Genomic DNA, 9,053 nt, shown 5'->3' with positions numbered 1-9,053 from the left:
GGGGATAAGGTTAGCGGGGGCGAGGATTTGCAGCTGCTATCAGCTCATCAGTCAGTTCAAGATGTTACTGTGATAGCCCTACGGTGCTACTGTACTTATTTGCCTGTTATATAAGTTTGATGTTGTTCAGTGATAAGGGGCGTGTGGGTGACAGAAAAACAAACACTAAGAGGCAGATTCACCAAGCCCAAGATGCACGACCTATGACACAGTCCCAGGCACCTATACAGTTTGTTTCTGCCCTTACAAACAGAGTAATCTTAAAGAAGTCAGTTTGCCTCTTTCTCAGTTTCTTTCTTTGTAAAACAAAGGGGTCAGAAGAGATGATCTCTAATGTTCCTTCCAGTTGTAACATTCAATGCTCTGCATTTCTTCCCAGTTCTGACACTGTGACTAATTAATAGTCTTAGTCTAAAGACAGCATACTCATCCATCAATCAATCCAATAAGCTTTTATTAAATTCCTACCATGGGCAAGATGAGCTAGACATTGAAGATGCAAAGGCAAAAATGAATTAGTCCTGGCCTTCAAGGACCTTACATTCTACTGGAAAAAACAAGACATACCCTGATAAGTAAACAAAACAAAATTATTTCAGGGGGTGCTCTAGCAACTAGGAAAACCAAGAAAAGCCTCTTGGACAGCGTAGCACTGGAGCTGAGCCTTGAAGACAGCTAGGGATTCCAAGAGGTGGAGGAGAGGAGTTCATCCTAGGCATGAGGGACAGCCTATAGAAAGGTATGGAGATGGAAGATGAAATGTCCAGTGTAAGGAACAATAAGAAAACCATTTGGATGGAACATAGGGTAACTGGAGCGAATATTGTGAAATCACATTACTGGAAAGATGAAAGAAATCAATCAGCATTCATTAAGCACCTAATATGGGCCAGGCAGATTGTGGAAAGGTACTAAATGTCAAACAGATGAGTTTGTATTTGACCCTGAAGTAACAGAGGGCCCCTGAAGCATTTTGAGCAGGAGAGTGCTATGATCAGACCTGCCTGTGCTTTAAGAATCACAATTCAGCAGCTGTATGGAGGACGGATTGGAGAAGGTGCAAGGATACCCATTAAGAAGATATTGTGGGGCAGCTAGGTGGTACGGTGGATAGAGCACCGGCCCTGGAGTCAGTTGGACCTGGGTTCCAATCTTCAGACTTCAGACACTTGCTACCTGTGTGACCCTGGGCAAGTCACTTAACCCCGATTGCCTCCAAAAAAAAAAAGCTATTGTAAGAATCCAAGTGAGAGGTGATGAGAGCTGGGTTTGAGGGTATGGCTATGTGGCAGGTGGGAAAGGTTGATTTCTGAGTTGGTATGAGGGCTGGGTGACTGAAGGTGGGTGAGCAAGACAGGGTGGGAAGTGAAAGTAAACCTGTATGCTGTTGAGCAAAAGCAGAAAGGATAGAAGTGAAGGCCACTTAGGTCCATGTGTCACTCAGCATGAACAGCCAGTGGAATGGGGAGAGGAAAAGGGGAAAAGAAATTATTATAGTAACTGAGTGGGGACCAAGGAAAAAATTAGGGAAGATTGACAGCTTCTGAAAACCTCTCAGCAAAACTGCATTAGAGCTAAGACAGAGATGCTAACTGATTATAACGACCAATCTTGGCTCCAGAGGAGAGATGAAAAAGGACCTCCTTCCTCTCAGTAGAAAAGTGGAGGCATTATAGATGAGGTCACTGGGTCAGGTAGTTTTGCTGAACTATTTTCCTTTGTTACAAGAGAGGGATTATTTGTTGTTTTGTTCTGAGTTGGTTTTGGGGGAGGGGGCAGGGGGGCCAGGAGAATCTAGAAATGACTGTGGTATAAAATCAAAACAGCTTGATTAAGCTCAAAATAAAAATACAATTTAAAAAATAATAATAACAAACAACATCAATTCAATTAAATGGGGGAGGGGGGCAGAGACAGTAGTTGTATCCTGCTTAGCGTCTTTCCAGATTTCCTTTTTTTTAATCGTGAACTTGACAAACATCAACAAGCATGAACATTTCCATCGAGAAAGTAGAACCCAAAAAGAGGATTCAGAAGAAAGTTCAGAAGTGGCCGCAGATGAGCAGAACAGCGCTGTTACTATGAGGTTAGATTTAATATATACTTTAAAAAGAAACAGCCAAAGTCTAACAGAGTTTCATGGTTCAATAAAATTTTATTTGTTTAAAAAATAAAGTGCTTTATAAGCCTTAAAGTATTTTTTTTAATTGTCAGGCAAACCGTTCACCTCATGGGAGGTGTTAAACATAGGCAAGAGTGACCAGGAGACCCCACTAAAATCCTTTCCCTGCAGTTCTGTAAGGCTGGGCTAGATACAGGGTGTCTGATTCAATTTCACTATGGTCCTGCCTGAAAGTAGACAGGGGGAAGAGAAGCTTGGTCACAGTCCTTTCAGGCTCCTGTGCTCAGCTCTGCATAGGACACAGCCTTGACTTGGGGGGGTTAGGGAAGGTCATCCAGGGTGGCCTAGAGATGCCAGTGGTGAGAAGGCCAAAGAGGACTCCAAAAACACCAAGGATAATAATAAGAGGTCATATTTCTATCACACCTTCTGCTTTTCAAAAAGGCAAAAGATGAAATGACTGAGGAAACAAAGTTTCTAACTTCCAAGCATAGGGATTTATTAAGCAATGTAAGCCAATTGCATAACAAATTGGGACCCTGCCTCCTCAGCTTTGGCACTGGACTCCAAACACAGGGGGAAACAGATTTTTATGCCATAAAAACAATCAAATAAGACCAATTAATTTAAAAAAGAAATAAATAGGGCAGCTAGGTGATGCAGTAGATATAGCACCAACCCTGGAGTCAGGAGGACCTGAGTTCAAATCCAACCTCAAACATTTGACTCTTACTAGCTGTGTGACCCTAGGCAAGTCATATAACCCTGATTACCTCTCAAAAAAAAAAATTAACCAGGATATAAAATTAGGTAATCTGATTTCTAATTGGAGGAAAGATTAATGATTTTCCCAGTTGGTAGAAGGATGAGTAAACAGAGGTAGTTCCATGAAATCAGAAAAAGGGGTGTCCCAATCCCCCAAGTGTCTATATTGAATGAAAGGAACAAGGAAACAGTAACTTATCAGTGTGGTTGCTGTCATTGTTTAGTTCTTTCAGTCATGTCCAACTCTCCATGATCCTAGTTGGAGTTTTCTTGGCAAAGATGCTGGAGTGGTTTGTCATTTCCTTCTCCAGCTCATTTTATAGATGAGGAACTAAGACAAACAGGGTTAAGTGACTTGCCCAGGGTCACACAGCTAGTAAGTGTCTGAGGCCAGATTTGAACTTCGGTTCTCCTGACTCCAGACCCGGCACTCTATCCACTATGCCACCTAGCTGCAGCAATTGATCAGTATGGGGCCACTGTTCAGATAAGACATGTGGGTTGCTGGAGATGTATAATTGTGAGAAAACTCCTTGCATCAGTCTTCAGATCTGACTGAGTTTCTGGTCAGCATAACCTAGGTCTTTGCTTAAGGGTCTCTCAGCAGCAGGAAAAGGTGGTCCAGTTTCCCAGCCATGCATGGCTAGGTTCAAACAATGCAATAAAGTTTTCTCACAAGACAGAAATTGGACTGGACCCATAACTGAACAGAGACAGAACTGAGCTAGATCCAGATCTGAGCCACAAGATGGAGTCAATGTAGTTCACTCAATTTCCACAGAACTCTGCCTGAAAGTAACTAAACTTGTATACTCTTTAACCCAGAGATATCACTATTGGGCCAATTTCCCAAAGAGATCCAAGAAAGAGGAAAAGATCCTATATGTACAAAAATGCTCATAGTTGCTCTTTCTATAGCAACAAAGAACTGAAAATAAAGGATTACCCACCAATTTAGGAATGGCTGGACAAACTATGGTATAAGGATAGAATGGAATACCAGTGTGCCATCAGATATAGCAAAAGCGATGGATTCAGAGAAATACTGGAAGAATTGTATGAGCTAAAGCTGAGTGAATGAAATAGAACCAGGAGAGTTATTTATATAACAATAACTTTACAAGATGAACAACTTTGAAAGAACTTCAATTGGTGCAATGATCAATCATAATTCTGTATGACCAAGTGTGCTACCCACCTGACAGAGAGGTGATGGACTCAAGATGCAGAATGACACGCATATGTTTTAGACATGGCCAACATGCGAATTTATTTTGACTATGCATATTTGTTCTAAGAGCTTTTCTTTTCTTTTCTTTCCAATGGGAAGAAAAGTGGAAGGGAGAGAAAATAAATGCTAATTAAATTTTTTTTTAAAGAAAAAAAAAGGGAGTATTGACCAGAGCTGATTCTAATCTCTCTTCTTCCCACAGTCTGGTTCTGCTTTGGTGAACTGGAGTTGCTCTGTACCTGGATACTTGTTGGCTGATAGGACGTACCAGAACTTGACTCCCTTAGTCCTACAGGACACAACCCTTGGTCCCCATATGTTTACTCAGTCTCAATATCAGATTTAATAAGCCTTGGTAATTGTCCTGTTGACCACTAATTAGTCCTTGAAACCAGGCCAGAGCTTCAGCTTCTTTTGCCAGGAAATAAATCCTCGTGGGCATCTCCATCCTCTTTTCCCTACCAATGTCACTACAATCTGAGGGAGCCAGAAGCTACAGGAACTAGGGACAATTTAGTGCTGCATGGACCCTGCTGGAGATTGGTGCTACCTAGGCCCAGGAACAGCTAAGTGGCTTTTCTTACAGGGACAGGAATAGCACCATCAAGCTGTGTACCCACTCAAAACAGGTTTTCCTCCACTAGGTGCCTGCATGGGAAGGGAAGGGGTGAAGGCTGTCAGTTCCCAGACCAGAATTTCAGGTGGCCATCTTTGACCGGAAGGCTAAAATGTGGGCTCTGCCTGAGAGTTCCTCAAGCAGTCAGCCAAACTGAAGGGCAAGCCTGACATAGCAGCCTGGAATAGAAGCAGAAAGCCCCTCAGGCCACACAGCTCCCTGGGCTACTTTGGTGCCTGGAGCATACCGGGGACCTTATATGCAGGGCTGACTTCTCCCTGACTATGGGTGAGGGCTATGTTGTCACTGCAGCTTAGGGAACCAGCAGCCTTGAGGACTGCTTTTTTTAACTCTGCTATTTTTGTGATGAAGACCAATCACCATTATAATTTTTATGTATATAAAAGATGCTTTGTGGTTATAAAGTACTTTGCAATCATTTGATCCTCAAATAACCAGTAAGGTAGATAGGCAGGCTGGGTAGCAAGCTAGTAATTGACATTGTCATCAAAGACTCCCTCCAGGAGAGTATTTCATGGCAGTGTTTTCTTTAGAAATAAATTATTGTTGTTGTTAAGTCATTTCAGTCATGTCCACTCTGTGAACCCATTTTACACTGCCTACAGCAATGTCCCCTAGAAGTCAGTAACCTTTGACCCAAAGGGTCTAAGCACCACTGGAGGATCTCAATCTTAAAAGAAGAGGAATCAAAGTGAGAGTGAAAAGGGGAAAGGAGAGTAGAAAGAGAAGGAAAATGAGATATTTACATTCCAAAATATTACTAGTTGTCCATTAAGTCATGCTCAGAATCTTCGGAACAGCTCCCAGTGCAGCCTGGCCCAAACCTTTTCCCTTTCCCCATGCCCGCTCTCCTTCTAGTTGCTTTGGACCAGCAGCCATGCCCATCCTAAACTGCCCAAAAGGAACCAGAAGTCCCAAAGCACTTCGCCCTTGGAAATGAAGCTAATTTCTCTCAGCTTCACCTTACACCCATTAGGGGCTGCCTGTGAAATCCTGCCTTCAGAGGCCCCCCTGCCCCCACAGACCTGAAAAATTATCTGAGTCATAAAGGAAAGAGCCGCTACCCGATTACTAACACAGTCTGGCCGACTCTTGAATTACTCTTCTTCCTGCTGCCAGCTTGCTTTTGAGTAGCTAGTGTGGTGGTGACTTAGTGCCCCAAGCTTTCTGTGGGGAAATTTTTTCTTAGCAATACTGGAAATCTCACAGTCAGTCATAAATCAGGGTCCCCTCTCCCATATATACCTTCCTCTGAGATCACCTCCCATTGATATAGAACATATCATGTATGTACACAGTTGTGTACCACAGTGCCTGGCAAATAGTAGGTGCCTAATAAATGCTTGTTGATGATGATAATAAGGAATCTCTGCTCACTCCCCTGTGAGATGCTCAAAATGAGGAATAGCTATTTGTCTCTCCTCAAGCTCAAGGTGGGGTTGGAGATGGGGAAAAGTTGCAGCCCTTTTGAGAGTTTGAGGAAGGTCTGAGGCTGGATTGGGGCCATTTTTTTTTAAACCAGTGTACCCTTCTTAGCCATTGAAACAACCAAACTTCCTCTGGAGCGCAAGAGTGGGGCAGACCCCTGAGGTATGAATCATTTGTTAGTTCTAACTGATTTCTCCTGAGGTTTAGCAGAGATACTCAAACAATGGTTCATAGAAAGGAGACTCACCTATCCAAAGGCAACTGCCTGGCCACATCTCCTCGACTCTCAGCCTTTCCAGCAGATGAGAATTGTTCCTCCTGATCAGGGGTGGACTTATAATTAAACTTTTATTAAGGCAGTAGATTTCCCCTGTCTAATTTCAAAGTAAATCCTGGGGGCCAATCACATGGTGCCGAGCAGAGAAGGCTTCAAGAGAGCCGCCCACATCTGCAACCACAAGAAAATGTGTGTGTGTGGCTCATAGCTTGAAACAAAGGGTTAACAAACCTAACTGCAAACTGGTTGACTAGGGCTTTTAATTCCTCTTCAAGAAACAAGTGAGCTGTACTCATGGCAATGTTGGAAAATGAGACAAATCAGTAGAAAAGTTGACTGTGGGGTGTTTACAAGGCAAAGCCCTATCTCAGAGTAAATATAATCCTTTAGAAAGGGGGAATTATTCAAAGGACTGTTTTGTTTTTGGTTTTTTTTTTTTTTTTTAATCTGGAAGGGTGTTAGGGATCATAGGTTTAGAGGGTTTAGAGGGCAGTAGATAGAGCCCTGGGCTGGGAATCAGAAAGACTCATGTTGAATTCTATTCTGGCCTCACACTAGCTGTGTAACCCTAGGCAAGCCACTTAACCCTGTTTGCCTCGGTTTCCTCATCTGTAAAATGAGCTGGAGAAGGAAATGGCAAACCACTCTAGTATCTGTGCCAAGAAAACTCCAAATGGGGTCATGAAGAGTTGGACATGACTGAACAACAAAAACGTTACAAACCTATGTTAAAAATTGCATTGCAGTGGCTGCCACCCACTCTCTGTGTGCCCCACATTTTACTTTTTGGCAAGATTTCACTCCTCATTCCAACTACTGTAATACAGAGAATTGGACTTGGAGTCACAGGATATGAGCTAGAATTCCAGCTAAGCCACACTCAACCTCAATGTCACTACTTCCCCTCTGTCTGAAAAATGAAGGTTTAGTTCATTTCCAAGGTCTTTGCAACTCTAGATCTGGGATCTATTATTTCTCTGACAAAAAAAAAAATAACATAACCATTCCCCCACTTAGGTTAAGTCTGAGCTACTGCATTTCCAAACAACAAGGAGAAAAATCATTACCTGAACACCACCATAATCTCTAATTTTATTGATGACTGAGACCTCAAGAGGGGGAGTGATGACTTGCCCACAGTCACTTGGGTAATAATTAGCAGAACTAGGAGAAGGAAATGGTAAACCATTCCAGTATCTTTGCCAAGAAAACCCCAAATAGGGTCACTAAGAGTCGGACATAACTGAAAAGAGACTGAGGATTCAGACCCAAACCGTCTGGTTCTAAATCCCTTCTCTTTTCCTAGCACATGACGAAGATCCACCCCCCCCCCTTACTCTACAAATGAGGAGAATAACTCCCTATTGTCTCTAGCATGAACACCATCAGCACCACTTGGCATTTTTTGTTTTCTTTTGTTGGCTAGGCAATGGAGTTAAATGACTTGCCCAGGGTCACACAGCTAGTAAGTGTTATGTGTCTGAGGTCAGATTTGAACTCAGGTCCTCCTGAATCCATGGCTGGTGCTCTATAACACTGTGCCACCTAGCTGCCCCTTCTACTTGGCATTTTTAAAGCCTTTCACAGTCTAGCCTCAACCTACTTTTCTAATTTTCTCCCACTCTACACACAGTAAGTTCTAGACAAACTAGCCCACTTGTTAATTGCCATACATGATATTTTATCTCTCATGTCTGTGACTTTGCATAGGCTTCTACCATGCCTAGAATACTCTCCTTACTCACTCCCACCTCTTAGCATCCCTGGTGTCCTTCAAGGCTCAGTTCCAAACACCACTTCCCACAACAGGCATCTCCTCCCGTACCTCTTTCTCCTCATGACTTTGTTTTGACATATATATATATATATATAATATATATATATATATATATATATATATAAAAATTTTCCCCCAAGAAAATGTAAACTCCACAGAGTATTTCATTATTATGTTAATGTTCTGGGCAGCTAGCCCAGAACTATGCCTGGCATGTAGTAATCACTTAATAAATGCATTCATTCATGAATGAAAGAATGAATGAATAAACCAAGGAACATAAGTAGAATGTAAGCTTCTTGTGGGGCCTTTTCCTTTTTTTCCTTTGTATTCTATCATTTTAGCACAGTATCTTTCATAGAATCACAGACTTTAAGCTAAAAAGGATCTTAGAGTTTATTCAGCCCAACCCCTCATTTTTACAGATAAGGAACTGAGACCTAGAGACATTAAATGATTTATCTAAAATTATATAGGCATCTCAGTTGCCCCAAGACAACTATGGGGAATTTTTTTCTTAGCAACACTGGAAATTTTACAGAATTTTACTGTTCCTTCCCTCTGAGATTACCTGTTGTAGACACTGTATGTATTTTGTTATTTGCATAGTAGAAGAGTCAAGATTTGAGGCCAAACCCTTGGATATCAGATGAACATTCTGGGTGCTTAATTAACATTTTTTCTGCATTCGAATGGAAGTTAATTGCTCCTGGGCAAAAAGCTAGCTGAGCAGAACCAGGAACTCAGGTCTCCTGACTCCTAATCTGGTGCCTTCTCCACTACACCCTGCCCTTCACTCCTTTGGGATACTTTTAA

Source organism: Phascolarctos cinereus, unplaced genomic scaffold (assembly GCF_003287225.1).
Source record: "Phascolarctos cinereus isolate Bilbo 61053 unplaced genomic scaffold, phaCin_HiC Scaffold_4;HRSCAF=312, whole genome shotgun sequence".
Classification (NCBI taxonomy): domain Eukaryota; kingdom Metazoa; phylum Chordata; class Mammalia; order Diprotodontia; family Phascolarctidae; genus Phascolarctos; species Phascolarctos cinereus.
Note: the sequence above shows the minus strand (reverse complement) of the source record.